The following is a 19382-nucleotide window of genomic DNA, read 5'->3' on the forward strand; positions in this document are numbered from 1 at the left end:
AGAAATGAGGACACAACACAGGTTCCACCATACCACTCCCTACCCTGACCCTTCCAGGTGAGCTTTCTGTGCCTCTTAGCCTCCAAGATCTGGTTTGGGTACCATTTAATTCAGATATTCAATTAGATCCTGTGTGTCCCGAGGATCCCTCTGTAACCCTCTGTCAGAACAACAAAGACATAGGGAGAATCGTCTCTCGGACCCTATTCAGCTTGAGACCTTCGCCCTCACTAAAATCAGGACTGATTTTTAGTTGTTCTGCAGGGAAGAATGTGTGAAGGAAGCCCTGTTTAAGGTGATATGGTGGACAGAGAAATACCAAAGTCCAGGTGGAATGAGAAAGGGAGTCAAGACTGGGAAAGGGTCCAGGTAGAACACAAAATGTAAACAAGGACTGACGTTGGTCCTGCTCATGTGGAATATAAATCATTGTGCCAGAAAGAGAGAGCCAATCAATATGTCCCACAAAATAGGAACCAGTCAATCAAAAGTAGCTTAACCAAAGACATAAAACTCAACTCCTGACCCTATCTCAGAGCTACCTCTTTGGTTAGGTAGCCACCTGTGTGTCCCTCTTGAATTGCAGTCCTACTATGTAAGTCATTGTTTTTCCTTTAAAAAAATCTTAATTAGATTTGAAATTCTTCTGAAGAATGATCATTTCAGATGTTCTGAATAAAATAAAACATTTACAAAAGTATTTATCATTTCATCAAATCCTTACCAATCACCACCAGCATCTCTACCTCTGCAGATAGTCAAGGTAGGTGATCCACAGAAGTCCTGTTAACACACATGTATGCTCAATAAATATATTATTTTTTGAGATTCAAATAACTTATCACAACTATAATTATTGCCACACTTTGCTATTAAACTCTACTTAATTTGTAAACTATATCAAATTAATGTGTTTCCTAGGACAAAATGCATCATACATGTGTACTCAGTATGATATATATCTTAATAATTTTTATTTGTGCAATTAATATGAAACACCAAAATGCTAAATCTTTTACTTTAGATGTTCACATGTAATGCATTGGAGATTTAGTTGAACTATATTTTTATCTGTTCAATCTGATGTCAAATGCATGCTTAAAGTCATAACCTAGAATAACTATTTCATCCCTAATACTTTAAACTAAATCATTTCTATTTTTATTGGAAACCAAATCCACCTCACACTAATTATGTTTCTGCTCTGTTTTAAGCATTCAATTATATTTGTGTTTTAGTTCACACATGCGGCTCTTTCAGTGAAGATTTTATAGCTTTGTTCCTTCAATGTCTTTATTTTCTGCACCCATAGGACCATTGGTTACCATTTGAGTTCTTAATCAAAGAATGAAGCATATAGATAAGGGAAATGCCAATGTAAAGATGAGTATTGTGATGTAAAATATAATGCTTATGAATTATTTCCAGTGAACAAACCAGGACTGAGGCTGCCCTTTACCCACTGGAGGGCTTAAAGTTTTTCAAAGGATTTGCTAACTGAAATTTTCCACATTTGGAAAGTGCTTGGAGAGCTTTTCCCAAATGTGGAAGCTGAACCATATTTTAAATTTGTTGTTACATTCATTGGGTTACAAGTTTTGTAGCTTATGTATCTGGCAACATAGACCTCTGCAAAATAGCAAAGGTCTAAGGCATATGACTTAGGCAGATGCTAGTTTATACCATAACAACAATAAACTGCTGAGAAGATGGGATGAAACCTGAACATAAAAAAGAATGAGATGTATTCACTGAGATATTAAAAGTTCAGTTATAATAGGACAACATACGGTGTAAAATTACAAAATCTGTCACTGTACAGTAACATTTGCTGGGTATGAAAAGAGATAAGTATCTCTGAGATAGGAAATGAATTTCCTTTTATGAGGCATAAAAAAGAACTGCTTTTTATTAATTTATCTTAATTGTACTTAGGTCTTTCATTGTGGTGTTTCTAACACACATATAATGTACTTGGATCAAATTCAATTATCCTTCTCGCTCAATTTTTTGAAGAATTTTTTAATGAGTTTCATTATTCTATTTTCATCCATACACATGAAGTACTTCTATATGAAGCAAATTTCTTAACATCTAGATGTGAACCATCTAGTAGTCATCTAGATATGTATGTTAATAACATTCTGCCTGGAAGGCTTTATTATCACGTCCTGTACAAGTTACTATGTGTATGAGGAAAATGGGGGTAATGAACAACAGTATCTCAGAAGAGGTAGCATTGTGGGTTTGAAGAATGAGAAAAAGGTTGCCAAGTTGAAAGCTGACAAGTAACTCAGGAAGAGACAGGATCAGTTCCAAACAAGGGGCCTGATGAAACAGAGCGAGCTTGAAGATCTGAAGATGGTTCCAGAAACTACTGTGAAGAGTGTGATGATTGAGAGAAAAAAGCCTCTGAGTCCAGAAATGCAAAGTAGCAGGAGACTGCAGAGTCTACCATTACAAATCATGCTACATAGGATGTATTTTACCCAGGGTGAGGTGAGGAGAGGTACTGGGGATAGGAAGGCACTTTTATGTATTAATCAGGAAAGCCATAGCTTTATGTCAGACATCTTGCTGTGGTGACTGTCTCCTTGATCAGAGCACTTGGTAGTTAGAATTCCTTTTGCCCATTCCTTCCTTGCAAGACATTCAACAGAGAGTCTCCATTAACCAAGTAAGAATGGCCTTGGTTTGTATTTTCCTAATGTAACATATGATTGTCCTAGCATTTCCCACACATGTGTGTGAGAAGCTTTGTCTAACTCTCATTTACAAATCAGTGCATTAATTCAAACATACTCAGGGTGTACTCAGAATGAGCTATACAATGTAATAGATTATGGAGATACAGAAGACATAAAACAAATTACCTTGTGGAATATTCAGTGTTATTTCATTTATTCATTCACTCAGTGACTCTGCTCTGGTTTGTATTTTCCTTCCCTCAAAAATTTAGACTTACAGTGAAATTTAATTGTTATATAATTTTAATGGGTTGTATCATTCTATTTTCATGAATTATAGAAGAATATTGTTCACTCTCTGTCTGCCTGTCTGTCTCTCTTTCTTTCTCTCTCTCTCTCTCTACCCCTACCATCCCCCCCAGCCATTTTGCCTTCTGCCATGAGAGCATCAAGCTTCTTACCCTCAGGAGTACCCAACATGCAATGTGCCAGGCTTGGAAACAAGATCATCAAGCTTGCTAGCACTTTGCTCTTATAGTTCCCAACTCCAGAACTGTGAGACAATACATTTCTGCTCTCTAGATATAACCCAGTCTCAGGTATTCTAACAGCATAAAACAGATTCATTTTTTAAAAGGCCAGATATATGTAAGTTACTGTTTGGGGAGACATACTAAAAATGTGCTGTAATTACTGTGCATTTCATGCAGAATGGAGCAGGAAAGCAGGACATCAATTCTATAGGACACTGCTAAGAAATCCTCTAGTGAGAATGACCTCTAAACTGAGGCAGAAGTATGGACAAAGTTATGTGGAAGACTGGAAGATAATTGTGACTCAGGGGCCTCAGAGAAAAGGCATGAGAAAAAAAAAAGATGGGGCATCTTTTGTTCTACATACAGGAGTTTACCATAAATGGAGCAGGTAGCACCTGCTGAGAGACAGTGATCTAGAATTGGAAAGGAGAAGCAGGAGCCAAATTGTGCAGAGTTTTGTGTTGACAAAGAGACTATAATGGTATAACAGGGAGATTTGATCTCTGGACTCTTGAAAAGCTGCAGCCTGGTGATAGGACATGATCAGAATGACAAGTTAGAAAGATCACTCTGGGTCTCTCGCAAACCCTGGAGCAGGGTAAGCTGAATTGATGGAAAGTAGAGAAGAGCAAAAACAAAGTGACCTGCTCTGTGTGTAGATATATGCACAGAAAAAAAGAGTGCCTGACATTAGGTGCTCAGTAAATACAAACATGAAGTGGGATAGGAGTCAAAGATAACTCTTATTGGTTGGCTGCTCAAGTCACTTATTCAATTGCATTCAAAGAAAGAAACTACGAGTTTCTAATAAACAGACTAGGGGTTAAATCTTTTCAATGTTTTCTTAAAGCCTCAGGCTGGTTATTTTCTGTTTCCAAAGCCTATTGGTAGAAGTCCCCTCAGGGACCTATAAGAATAGTAGCTAACTCACAGAATATTAATCAGAGTAGCTCGCTCTCTCTCTCCCTCCCTTCCCTTCTCTTTCTCTCTCTTTCTCTCTGTCTCTCTCTGTCTCTCTGTCTCTCTCTCTTTGTCTCTCTCTCTCTCTCTCTCTGGCAATATGTGTTACAAATGCTAGCTTGCTATTCTATTACCTTATTCAAAATGCCCCATAAAAATCCACAGGTCTACTTCAAAGTCTTGCAAACAGCCAGAATCATCTTCCAGGAAGTTCAGAGGATATTGGGGAATAAGACCAGTTTTCATTTTTGACTCTGGTTTTGTGATCATAAATATATTATCTAACTTTTCAGAGTGTAAAATGGCAAAATGGTTATAGCAATAGGGAATTTACATGTGGTTGTAATGATTAAATTAGATCATATGCATGCAAAGTATTTTGAAAAATCTGTGGAAAATCCCATTTATAAAAATAATTAGGGCCAGGTGCCAGTGGCTCATGCCTGTAATCCTAGCTACTCAGGAGGCTGAGATCTGAGGGTCGTGATTCAAAGCCAGCCTGGGCAGGAAAATCGAAACTCTCTCTTTGTTATGGTTTATACAGAATCATAGATTGACAAACATCCACACGTCAAAGGGCTGATATAATAGAGTCACTGTGAACCACAAGAACTGAAAATATACAAATTTCACATGACTGGGGCCCAGATATAGCTTCCCTGATGGGTGATGATCAGTAAGACATTTATCTAAGGAAGAATGCAGTATCAGGTCCAGAGAAAATAGAAAGGCCATGGGCTGCGTAAAGGAATCACACCCCAGGAGTAAAGGAAACAATGGGCATAAAGTCATTTGTTAAAATTAAAGGGAAAGACAAAAAGTGAGAACCAATTACTATCCGGCTGAGAATGAGCCATCTCTTGCTTATTTGGCCCACAAATGCATGTACTATGTACCAACATGTTATACCTTGAATATTGAAAAGGAGTACGTATGAGCCACCAGGTAAACACTAATCTCACAAAAGGAAAAAGCCCATGAAAAACAACAGCTTCAAAGCTTGATTCTTCATCAATTCCTCATTCATGCAGATTTACATTTTAATGCAATTTGCACCTAATATCGCCAGATCCATTATGTTTATTGCTGCAAATGGGCTGAATCTATACAATTTGCACTGTCATTCCAACATCTCTCATTCAATTCTCAGGGCATAACTAGTTAAGAAGAGCATGTAAATGCAGAAGCTCTTAGCGAGTCCTTAAAACATTGTCTTAAGCTATGCACATACCTCCTACTCCACATTATATATGAGTAGATCCATGTAAATAGATAGGTAGGTAGGTAGGTAGGTAGGTAGGTAGATAGATAGATCGATAGATAGATAGATAGATAGATAGATAGATGTGAATCATATTTATCATGTGATGCTATTTTCCTAGTTAGAGTTTCAAGAGAAAAATGTGCAAACTCTATAAAACTTTCTAGTTGAGACGAAGCTTACTGTTGGGGATCTTTACAAATGTAACATTCTAAACTCAAACACGTAGACACATCACATGTATCTAAGCTCAGGGGCTGGCACACAGAAAATCCTCCATCCACATAAGCTGTTATTAGGACAGCTTGTTTGATTGTACCCTTCTGAAAGTGTGAAGTCAAAATTTGCATGTGAGAAGAGTTTGCCCTGGTTTTCCCAAGCATGTCATAAAGGTCACCTTATTAACACTGGCTATCTCCAGGGTGATGGCAAGACCACAGCTACTTGGAGGCTCAGAGGATCAATTTAATTCTGACAACATTCAACTTTGTATAATTCAGTGACTCCCAGACTCCCCACATAGAAAATATAAAGAGCAAAAATAAATCTTGATAGAATCCTATGTTATAGAACAGGACTGTAAGTTAGGACAATGAAAAAGGGGGTTCAAATCCCAGAACAACCATTTACTAAAAGTAACCTTAGATAAACTTTCTTGGAATCTTAGCCTTGATTTAAGTTTAGAATATTAATATTTTGATGGTTGCTGTAAAAACTAAAACAATAATGTATTTGATAAATACATATCTTTTTGTATCTTGCCTGCCATAGGGCAGGTAGGCATCTAATGATTGTCTATCAAATATTAGTTTTCTTTCTTATATTTATATTTTTTGAAGTTATAGGGCAGAAGGTAATAATGACTTCTCTGATCACAAAGACATTTTATTTTTCTGTAAACCAGAAGGAAGCCTATGATTTGGTGAGTTCTGATTTTAATTTGTGATTATTGTGATGTCTGGGAGGTGAGGAGCTGTGACTTTTGAGCTATCTCATATTCTGACATTCTAGGAATTATGCATTCTGATTGTTCTTCCAAGTGGCTGGTTGTTTGTGGCAAACTGTCACAACCCAGTCCAAGTGATCTCTGAGTCTTCCTATAGAAGTGGCTTTGGGGGCTGGGTATAATGCCACGAAGAATCCATTCATATTTTTAAAGCACCCCAAATAATTTAAAAGTAGCTAAACAATAGGACAGGTGGTAAGACTGGAGTAAAAATTCTAACCTGTTTCTAAGAAGTGAAAAATAAGATTATTTTCCAGGATGATTACTTTAAAAGCTTACCACTCTATGTCTCCAAATGAGTTTATGAAAGCAATGCCTTGTCCAAAATTAATTCCCAGTCATGAAAATAAATACATGCTAGTCTGTGAGGATGCCACGGAGGTGCTTTCCAAGATTTGAGAAATGTAACTCACACCCGACACCTGTGAGGTCAGCAGAAGTGATGGCAGTAGACTATGGAAAGCAGAGCCCATCTGTGGTACTGTTGGGAAGCACAATGGAATTGATGACATGTGAGGAGGCTATACATCTAAGGAGTCAGAAGTAGGTAGCATTTTGTTCAGCCCTATTCAATGAGCATAGGCTTTCCGATTATCACAGAGTAGATTTCTGCTGTGGAGTGGGGTGATTGTTTGGTTTTCCTTTAGCCACAATAAAAAATCTTTTTTGTGACAACTCACCTTCATTTGCTCTGATTTTAGGCTGGGTAGGTGACCTTCTGATTCCACTAGCAAGTGACAAGCTGACCCTGAGCCACAGTACCATTTTATAAAGTTCCTCATAAAGCTATCATCTGTCTTGTGGAAAAAGCAGTCCTCTTTGCCTACAAAATATGCTCCTGATTGGAAATTTGAAATTGCAAAAAAAAAATAATCAAAGTACCTAATCATTTAAGCTCACAGTCCAGAGACAATGACTGCTAGCATGTTGGTATATTTTTATATAACTGGGGTCAAATTATATATCAAACCTTGTACTTTTCTTTTTTCTTTGCTTTAATAAGAACTGAAATTTACATATTTTCTAAATTCACATAAAATAGCCATAAATATAGTCATCAAGAAGGGTATAATAACCTTTCAGGTGAATTTTCTAGTGTACTTGACTAATATTCTATTGCTGGATAATGGGCAGTATCTAAAGTTTTGATCTTTTGCAAAGAATATTATTCTAGGTATCATTAGCAAAAATATATTGTTTATTCTCTATTTGGTATTAGTTCCATGCTTTGAGTCCTCATGGTTGTTTTTTTTTTATTTTAATTTTGTGACAATACTAGGGCTTGGACTTACTCAAGTTCTTGCTTAGCTATTTTTTTCAAGGCTGGCTCTCTAGTATTTGAGCCTCTTACTTCTGGCATTAGGTGGTTAATTGGAGATAATAATCACTCAGCTTAGTCTGCCCAGGCTGGCTATGAACCAGGATTCTTAGATCTCAGCTACTCCTGAGTAGTTAGAATTACAGGCATGAGCCATCAGTGCCTGGTTAGGCTGGCTAATGGTTGATTTTTAAGCTTACTCAACTACTTTTTTCTATATTTCTGAGTAGCCATCAGTGCTTGACCAACAATTGATTTTTTCAGCTTACCCAACTACATTTTTCTATATTTAATTGCCTAGTGGACTGTTCTAGAGAAGAACTGAGAGTCATTTTTTGCCTCCATCTGAGCACATTCATGTTTCCTGCTTCACAAAAGACTGTCTTCAAGCGTTAGCAAAGGAGCTGCCTGTAGGGGAACATGCCAGTGACTGATGGAAGCGGAAGGCAGTGTGGAGAGGTGGAAATGTTTAGTCTTCATTCTCATTCTTTGAAATCTGAGCCTAATAAAATTAAATTAAAAAAAATCTGAGCCTATGAATCTTGACTATGTAAAGTTTCACACCAGTTCAGAGCATTATGACACTTCACTCTATCTCAGAAATGCTCACGTATTAGCTCCTTTATTGTCTTTTATTACATTATCAATCTTCAGAATGGTCCTAGTTCCGAAGTAAGCTTGTGGTCTCAACCTCATTTGACCAAGGCTCAGAAATATTAAGTGACTTGTCCAAAGTCAAGCATGTAATAAGTGATAGAGTTGTATTTACATCTAGATCTCTTCATTCTAAATGCATAATAGTTCCATTTCACCATGATGTTTCCTCTCCCAGTAGTTAGGTTGGGGTGAACAGGAAAATAAACCATGCTGCCAAGAGTCAGTGGTGGCAAAGCATCCATCTGTAATTCTAAACAAACACAGTTTAAAAATCCCACATGGACTGTCTTGCGCATGGGTCCACCTGAGACCCTGCGTTGAGTGATGATAGAAGCAGCTGGAGATTCACAGTAGTTAGGGAGATTTTATATGTCCTGGGAGCTCCCAAGGTCTAAGTACATCACTATCTATAATTGAAAATGGACTAGAGAAAATGGAAGCCTGTGATCCCCTGTGTATTTTATCGGCTGCTTTGGACATTAAAGGAATTCCTGGGAAAATTATGAATTGGAACACTTGTCATGTAGTGGTAACAGAAAAAAACATCATCCTTAGACTTTGGGAAGAAAATAATAAGTTGCCTATAATTTATTATAGACTTTATTAGAATTGGCTCTGAGAGAGTAATGTGGTATAAAAGGTAAGAAATAGAATCTTTTAAATGCATGGAAGCTATTGCTAATTCCTTATAGGAGAGCAACAATAACTGTGTGCTGATGATTGTTCTGCATGAAATGCAAAAGAAAGGCAAAAATAATCAATAAATAGCACAAAGCATGCACAGGAAAAAGAAGTACATTTTTTTCTTTCTTTCCAATTCTGTAAAAAGGAAATTTTCCACTCTAAGTAAAATCAACAAACAACTTTCAAAATAAAAAATACTACACCTGGGTGCTGATAGCTCACACCTATAAGCCTATGTACTCAGGAGGCTCTGAAATCTAAGAATTGCAGTGGAAGCCAGACCAGACAAGAAATTCTGTGAGACCCCTATCTCCAATTAACCACCAAAAAGGCAGAAGTAGTGCTGTGTCTCAAGTGGAAGAGCACTAGTCTTAAGGGGGAAAAAAAGCTCAGTGATAATGCTCAGGCCATGAGTTCAAGCCCCAGAACACAAAAAAAAATATTACAAAAACATAAAAAATATATCTGTTTTCATAATAGGAATTCTTCCAATAAAGAATCTAAAACATAATTTTAGTAAAAAAAACTATAACTGAAATATAATTTCAGTAAAACCTATAACTAAATAAAGGGTACTTCCAGATGAGTTGGTGACAAGGATTGTCAATATCCCAAATTCTCAATAAGATTTCAAATAAAAGCCAGCCACTGGTGGCTCACGCCTGCAATCCTAGCTACTCAGGGAGCTGAGATCTGAGGATCCCAGTTCAAAGCCAGCCCAGAAAGGAAAGTCCGTGAGACTCTTATCTCCAATAAACCACTCAGAAAATCAGAAGTGGCACTTGGCTCAAGTGGTAGAGCACTAGCCTTGAGCTGTAGAGCTCAGGGACAACGCCCAAGCCCAGAGTTCAAGCCCCACCACCGACAAAAAAAAAAAAAAAAATCAAATCAAATGTGACAATCAGTCTATAAGAAGGTATAAGAATTGGAAAACCAAGCATGGTAGCTCACATCTACAACCCTGGCTTTTGGGAAGATAGAAATCAAAGAGATCATGGTCTAGGGCAGCTGAACAAAGACCCCACAAAATGACTGGGACTATGGCTCAAGTGGTAACTGATAAGTACAAGGCCCTGAGTTCAAAACCCAGTAATAAGAAAGGGGGAGAGGGAAGGATGAAGGGAGGGAGAAAGAGGAGGGAGGAAAGGAACTTAGAATGAGCCCCTTAGAGAACATTAACGAGTGAATCAAATTAATGGGAATCCATTGAATTCACTGAATAACAGCATATTTGAAAAAGAGCTTATCTTCCAAGCTTGGAAGAAAAGAGCTGGGGAACAAATACAAATTTGAGTCACTGATGAGATTTGCATTCCTGTTATGTTCTGTGAACTGACAGCAATGAGTCCAACACTGGAGACCAGGACAGAGATTTGTACTGGGTTGAAATGTGTCAAACAAATAGAAAAGTGGGTTTTGTGTATGGTATGGAATGGTGTACTTCAGAGAAGATTTCCATATGGTTCCATTTTATAACAGTAGTAAATATGTCTGCTCTCTGGCTTGAGCTAGCAATTCACTTTTCCTTCCTCTTTTCTCCTATCTTCACTTTATGTTTCATCATTTAAAAAAGTTAGAAGGTAACACACACCCTCTGAGGGAGCCTTTGAGTTCTTGCTTTAATAATTGGCAAGCATATGTTAAAAACAATGGGAGCTATTAAGACTATTCTGCTGCCCAAAGAAGAGGAGAAGTTGGCAGCTAGTTTTCTTCTCTTGTGCTGCCTCCATTAGGGTTTGGTGTCAGAGTTACTATCCTAGATTGGAGAATTTATATCTTTTTCCATGAGCAGGAACATTTTAACTCACATAAAAATTATCCATTAAAAAGGCTGGCTAGAATTTGGTTGTAAAAACCTTTATACTCTGTGCTATTTTGGGAGAGAACTCTCAAGACATTCTTTTCCAATTTTTCTTCTTTTATTGAGTCATTTTAGAATAGAAATAAAAAAGGCTATTTCTCAAATCAAATTTACATGGGCTTATGCATCTATCTCTATCTATCAATAGAGATAACAGGATAGTTGAAAACTACTGTGCTACCACTCCTCAGAAGAGAGTAAATATGCCATACTCTATGATTTTCATTATTTTTAAAGTTGATTGTGATAGTCAACAGCAAAGAAAAGCAGAACAAAAAGTTGAGAGAGTAGTATGAATTCAGCAAATGGCTATTAATTTCTCTGAAATGCATGTACAAAGTTCTATAGTACATTCTATTTTCAATGAATGTAAAGTTGTGGGGAGAATGTCATTCTAAAGTGTAAAAAACAAAGATATAAGAGGAAAAATAAGTGATCTATCTAAATCTGAATTGAATGTCATGACTAGCCACTCAATTCTATACTGGCAACAAAGCAAGAAGTATGTCCCGTTGTAAGAGCACACAGCTGCTACACAGAATTCACTTTATCTAGAGCTCACCCTGGCATCAAGAAGCAGATCTTTCCATGGCCTTCTCACCATCACAAATTATCTTCAGGGATCCAACCCATCAAGGGTTAAACCTCTGCACCCAACTGTTCTTCCCAACTGAGAGAATGAGGAGGAAATCTTCTCTGATTAAGGAAATTGCAGGGTTTGAAGTATGTTGGTGCTTGAAAAGGATATTGTCATATAATACAGTTCACAGAAATTTTATGTAAATATTCCTAAATTATTCTGCGATTACACTCTTTGAAAATTAAGAGACAATGATGAGGTTTGGAGAAACATCTCCAGTTGTTTTTTTTTTCCTTTTTAGTAATCTTTATCTTTCTCATTTTAGTGATGACACCACACACACACACACACACACACACACACACACACACACACACACACGTGTCTCTAACGACACCCTACTTTAACTTACACTAAATCTTCATCTTGTGGTCATATGATCCCAAACTACTTCCTTATTTGAGCTGTACTTTAACTTTCTCCATTTCACATCCAATGAATGGTAAAATATTTATCTGGTAAAATATATTCTTTCCACTTTGATTTTCAAGGATCTTTATGTCTTTGGTAAGGCTAGAGAGGCATGAAAAACACTAAGACTTTCAAAATGAGCCTAGATTTCCCCATCTAAGATATATAAAATAAACCAATTCTTTTTTAACAATGACTATTGACTAATTGGTTTATGAAAATCCTGTTCAGTGAGATTTCTAATGGGCTTAAAGACCTTTACATATTTGAGTGAATCAATATGAAGAATATAATAATAGAGAAACTAGAGACCCATTCTACCAAAGATAATTTCTGATAGTAAATTCTTTCTATAGACCAGATACTGGGCTATGTACTTTTAAGAAAGCATCTCATTTAAACCTCAAAACTATATATAATTTTGATATTCCCATTTTGTTCATTTGTTTTGTGGTACTGATACTATCAGATAGGTAGTCTACCACATTAGCCATGGCTCTATTCCTTTATTGTTGCTGTTTTAGTTTTATTTTCAGATAGGATCTCAGGTTTATTTAGAGGCTAGTCAAAAATGTAATCCTTCTATTTACATTTCCCACTTAGCTGGAATGACAGGTGCATGCCACTGTGCTTAGCTTTTTATCAGTTGAGAAGAAGGGTCTCATGAACTTTTTTTCCTAGGTTATCCTCAAACCATGATCTACCTCAAATTCCCAATCTCTAACTTCTTTTTTTTTAATTGAGTTTTTTATTGTGAAAATACTGTACAGAGGGGTTACAGTTACATAAGCAAGGTAATGAGTACATTTCTTATCAAGCAATGTTGCCTCCTCCTTTGTTTTTCCCCTACCATCCTTGCCCTTCCATCTCCACAACTACACTTCCCCCCAACCTAAATTAGAAAGTTTGTTTTTCAACATAGTGTCTTGTACGTCTCATTGTTGCAATAGGTCAACCTGTATCCCTACTTAAACAATTTGTTTTTTCCCTTCCCCTCCACAAATTATGCCAACATCATTATGCCTGGCCTCTCTCTAGAAACTCTGGAGAAGGCAACAGTCTCAAAAACTTATTTAACTATTAACAAACTCACCGAGTGTTTGTATATGGATATAAACCAGAAGCTCTTCTGCATTTATATATTTTCAGTATTTCATGATTTTTGTGCAATTATTTGACAGGCTACAGACTGGGACTTAGGCTTCTTCACAGCTGACATAATTGATTAATCCAGTCATTATCAAAATAGTTTACGTTATAGATGTAATCAAATATTTAGAAATTAGCCTGTACTGTATTAAAATGGAGACTCCAATACAAAGTGCATCCCTAAAAATAGCAAACAAAATTAAACAGATGAGATTGTACTGATTTTAAAATTCAATAGCCCTTATAAAAGACAGATATGTTCATCAGTATTTATGAAAGTTTTACCTACCAAAAAACCTTGAGAAACTGTTTTACTAAGTCTTTCACCATCTCTGCTACAGATTCAAAGTATTTCATAGTGAAAAACAAATTTTGTTAATGTTTGTATTTTACAAACAAACTTATTTGGGAAAAGATGATCTTGGGTTTTTTTCTCTTTTCCTTCCTTTTCCCAAACATTCCCTACTACCCATTTTCTTAGCTTTGAATTCATTAATTCAACAAATATAGGTGGCAAATAGACACAACTGTAAACTAGATCATGTGTTAGATTTGATCATAAAATAGTTATTTAAGCCAGGCATAGGACTCAGTAGCCACATTTAATATCGTTTGAAGTCACAAAGGCTGCTCACACCCGAGGGGCCCTGATGCAATTCAGGCAGCTGTATTACCACTGATCTTACTTTAGTTACAGTTAACAAGAAGCTTTGAGAATCTCCAAACACAGGCCTGCGGAGCTGCTCGCTGAGCTGGGCCTGACAAGCAGAGAGACTTCCCCAGATGACTGCATAATCCCAGGGAGCTCTGTGAAAAGTACCATGTTAGAGAATCTAAACTTGGCATACCTGGGGCAGCCAGCACTTGAACTTGTTGTTGAATCAGAATTGAAATTGCCAATTTTATCTAGTAGGCAGAAGTTTCTAGAAGTTGTGTAGAACACTGCCCAACATTCATGCGAGTGTTTTGAATACCCACTGATGACTGATGCTGAAAACTGAGGTATTTAGTCGATACCTCCAGTGGCAAATGTTTTGTTGTTAAACTCCTGTTTACTCAGACAGAGAACATGAAGGAGCCCACTAAAAGAGCAGCTCTGTTATCCATCCCATTGCTTTAAGAATGACCGAGTGTTACATCACTAAATCCTATAATTGTCTTCAAGGCTTTTTTAAATGACCATGCCAATGGGGATAGGTACTCCTTAGCAATATTGACTCTTTACACATCCTCATACTTGTTAAAATTTATTATAATTTTTGTCTTTGCAAAAGATGCCTTTCAACAAGAAGACTTTAATCACCCTCTAAAACAGTCTTGAGATGTTAACCTTCTCTTCACTCTTTCCTATGGTATTGCTGCCTGAGTTTCAAAACCAAATTACAAAAGGTCAACAGTTGGTGGTTCAAATGCCAGATCACCTAGCCAAACATGGAGCAAACTTCTTATTGTTCTCTTTCATTTTGTCTCTCTATAAACTTAACTGTGTCTACCTCAACCTGTGACAAACAAAACTCTGTCACTCCCAGGAAGAATAAGTTAATTATCTTTGGCACTGGGTATTTTGGATATCAGCTGGGTCCACTCTATTCATCAATACAATAACAGATACTGAAGCCTCCATAGGAGGCTTTGCGGGCTTTGTGAACTTCTAGACCTCCTATCCATCCACATTATTATAGCTACTAGCTTTGAATGCCTGAATGTCGTTTCCATGTTAATTGGGCCAAATTAGTGGAATGACTCATCTTGAAATGTGAACAGAATTAACAAAATAAGACACCTAGATGAAACCAAATGTTTGTATCTTTGAATATATTTTCTTCCCTTGAGGAAATAGTTATTCAACATTTGGTAAATGTTTGCTATCTTCCAGCTACTCTGCTGAAGGCTGAAATAAACCGAGACCGTGTCAGGAATTCAAGGCATATTTCCTGGAGCCATGAGAAGTTCAGTTTTGACTGTGCAAGATGGTGTACAAAAGCTAAGATAGCTTCTCAGCTTTGAAGTGGTATGATCATTTTGTCCTGCCATACCCTCACTACCTGTCCCTCTCTCCACCCATTTGGGGGACATTTTTGGAATCCTAATTCTCAGCCAAAGAACATTCAAAAGAAATATGAATGGAAAGGTATCAGACTCATTTGGAAGGTAGGATGAATTAAAGGTATGGAGTGGAGCTGGAATTATGTGTCCTGATCTCCTCAGGCAAGCAGATACTGTGCCCAGATGGCATGTAGCAGGCAAGAATTCTCTCCCACCAGGACACTATCAAAGGCACCATTGTGTAGTTTCTCACTTAGCATTAAAAGGGAAAGCATATATATTTGTTATGATTTTATAACCTGTATTTGTAGAACAATATTTTGAATTAGAGAAAACAAGTACAAAATCAACATAGCAAAAGACTATGTTTCATTCTTCTAGAAAATTTTGAATTTTTTAAATTCATCATTTACTTACCCTTTATGCATGAGTTTCTGATTGGTCTGTATTGTTTTCTATTAAATAAAATCTATGTTGAGTCTTTGAAAGTGCTTGATAGAAACTAAAACCACATGTGGAGTATAAATGCATTATATGTGTGCATTTGCACATACAAAAAAAACTTTATAGCACTAAACAATTCACTTCTTGGAGTCTATTTAGGATAACACTTTCTGAGACAACATTAAACAAGAGGTAGAAGAGACTGCAGCTATTTGTGCTTGTCTCTAGAGAATTAAAGCTTTTTCCTTAAGTCCTCTGATGCATGTAATGTTTGAGGTTTACAGAAATAGCATCCCTTCCCCTTGAGAATTAAGATACCCCCCAGACTAAAACATAACTCTGCCATACATAACTATCAGGTAGTCTGTTTCATCAGCTCCTCAAATATAAGATGAAGAAATCTGAGAATGACAATTTCAGATATATTTCCCTAACAGAGCTAAGAATCCATTCTGCTCTATCAAAAGAAATAGCCTATAATTACCAAAGTGTCCCCTGTCTGCTTTGCCTCTCCATCCTATTAAGTTCACTCTTCCATCCCATAGGAATTCTGCAGTTCCATAGGAGACTTGAAGATAGCAGATCTTAGTCTCTCTAGTTAGCTTTTCTACTGCTTCCATTACAGGAATTGCATCAATGCTTCAGATTCAGGAACAACATAGCAAGTAAGAAGAAATGGAAATCCTTCCTCTTTTGCACATAAAACTCCTCATCCCCCCCTCCCCCAATTCTGAGTTTCCTTCTTACCTCTCTATCATCCTGGAGGGCTACCTTCTTCCAAACATATTATATCTGTCCTGCGATCCCATCCAAGTTACCCTTGCTCCTCTCATGGTACTGGACTCTTAGAAATTCTCTTCTTTCATACACTCTAATCTTATCATCTTATCTTTTAGTGATATTCCAACTGTTTTATACTAAATCCTTTTCTCTGTGTTATATTCTATCTTAAATTCTAAAATCTCCTATATCTTCACTTGCTCTCTCTAGCCCAAGTCTAAATGAGTGTGTGTGTGTGTGTGTGTGTGTGTGTGTGTGTATGTGTGTGTGTGTGTTGGTAGGCAAGATAAAGATAAAAATAACTAGATAGCTTCTGAGGTTTAAGTCCATTCTCAAATTCTGTGATCATAATGTAGAGGAAAGAAATGATAGAAGAGCTACAATCCTATACGGGTAAAGAGGATGTATGTAGCAGAAAGGCATCACAAGAGAATGGAGCGCTGCAGCTCAGAACAGAGCAGGACACAGAGAGAGAGCGGCAACCAGGACTCCTGGAGGAAATGAGTTCATAACCTGGTGGGTACCACCTCCTTGAGACTTGCTGAGATTGTCTAACTCAATACCCAAAAAAGGTAAACTAAGTCACAAAAGGGATGCCAGAGAACTGTCTGGATAGGGATTGGATGTGCAGATGCAACCATCTCTGCGGCTGCACCTTGCACACCTCAACTGGCTCCAGGAAGCTCAAGAACCAGGTGTTCAAAGAAGACCCATCCAAGATTGGAAACAGTAGCTAAAGTGCCCTTTCATCACGGAGTCTTTAGGGACAAGAGGCTTTCCTGATAAATGCAGATCTTCTAGAATGAAAATTCCATGTACATGTTTTATAGGGAAACATAAAATTGTAAAGAAGACTCAACTGAAAAACATATAAATCCCCAAGTCCTCCTCATATTAGGACCCTGATGAAATGTGTTTGCCAGAGTAACAAATGGCTCTAACCTTTCTTTGACTGGATAATGTTGCCGATCCCTTTTTCCTTGAATCTCACCTTGTCTGCATTGGGATGACTCTTTTTGTCTGGGGTTCTTAGTACTCTCTTCTACCATTCTTCACTACCAAAGAATTTTGCTTGAGACCAGAGGTCTACAAAAGACCTGCAACCCATTGCTTGCTGCCTGGGTGTAACCTGTCCCATAAAACTCAAGTTCAATGTCCTTCTCTTCCTCATGTTTATCTACAACACTGCTTCTCAACTTGGGATGCCCAGAAAACACATTGGGAGACCACCTTGGTTGTTATGCATCTCATGGTTAGTGGCCACAGAAGTTGTTAAACATCCTACAAAACAAATGTGAGTGATTATACCCATGAAATATCATTATGCCGAAGTTGAGAAATCTGATTTAGAACTCATTCAGAAAGCCACCTGTCAACACTTGATGCCTTGTGAACTCTTTGTCCGCCTTCCCTCCTCTCTTTTCAGGGGTTTATATAAACCTGAAAAGATACTCCTGCGACTACTAGCTTGGTGCAGGGAGTATGGCCTCTCTGTCTATGGTTACTTGATGTTGCTCTTGCTGACAAATGGCATCACCGAGCTGAAAGACCAGGGATTTGTCCTTATTTTCCTGCAATAGCTCCCGATTCTCATCAGAAATAGCCTGATGCCTCAGGGTCCAAGAATAAGTGGAATTAGAACAATCCAGCAGCGCCTTGTATACCTCCATTAACCTCCTAAGTGGGCAGCCCTCATGCCTTTGGATCTTGCTGAGACAACAGCGGTAAAAACAAAGCCTGCAGTCATTTCCCAGTAGGTCCCTCTACTATGTCCGATTGTTAGTCATTCACTCTGATTCTAGTAATGATTTCTCTCACTCTACTGGTATGTCAGCCTGGTACTGTGCCTGTCTTCTCCTAAACTGAGGTCTCTGGGTCCTGAATTCTAATCTGTAGGAATATTTTTTAAAGAAATATTAATTTTATTTTCCCCAAGTACTTTTTTGTTTTTTTGTACCACTTCTGGATTTTTCTGCTTATGCGGTGCTGAGGAATTGACCCCAGGGCCTCATGCATGCAAGGCAAGCACTCTACCACTGAGCCACCTTCCCAGCCCCAAATCTCTAGGAATATTGCATGGATTAGTCCCAACATCTTTGGGAGGCTCCTATTTGGACAAGAGAGTAATGTCAATATGACATCAGAGCTGCAAAGGAAAGCCATGCTATGCTATCTGCCTCTTCTCATGGCCTGCCTGCTACTGCTCATCCTTTTGTTTTCTTTTTTTTTTAATTGTGAGAATACCATACAGAGGAGTTACAACTACATGGGCAAGATAACGAGTATATTTCTTATCAAGCATTGTTGCCTCCTCTTTGTTTCCCCTTCCTATCCCTTCCCATACTCCCCCAATCTCCCCTCCCCCCGCACCAAAGTTGTAAAGTTTGTTTTCAACATAACAACTTGTACATCTCATTGTTGCAATGGGTCCACCTGTATCCCTAGTTAAACGATTTATTTTTGTCCTTCTCTTCCACAAATTATACCAACATCAAATACAGTGAAAGCAGGGGTTATATCATGGAGGAGGAACATACAAAGCAACCTAGAAATCATCTTATAAGTATGTTAGAAACAATTGCATGAAAGAAAAAAAACATTTGAATACTTATCTTGGGGTTCATTCCCCTAACATCAACTTATCTGACCTTTTCTGCTTGACTTAGACATATACTAATTATTGCAAATAAAGGAAACCATAGGACCTATGTTTCTTTGGGCCTGGCTTACTTCACTTAATATAATTTTTTCCTAGTCTTTCCATTTCCTAACAAATGAGGCAACATCATTCTTTCTGATGGAGGCATAGAATTCCATTGTGCATATATACCACATTTTCTTCATCCATTCATCTACTGAGGGGCATCTGGGATGGTTCCATATCTTAGCTATGGTAAATAATGCTTCCATAAACATAGTTGTGATGGTAGAAGAAAGGTTGG

The sequence above is a fragment of the Dipodomys ordii genome, unplaced genomic scaffold (assembly GCF_000151885.1).
Source record: "Dipodomys ordii isolate 6190 unplaced genomic scaffold, Dord_2.0 Scaffold67, whole genome shotgun sequence".
NCBI lineage: Eukaryota > Metazoa > Chordata > Mammalia > Rodentia > Heteromyidae > Dipodomys > Dipodomys ordii.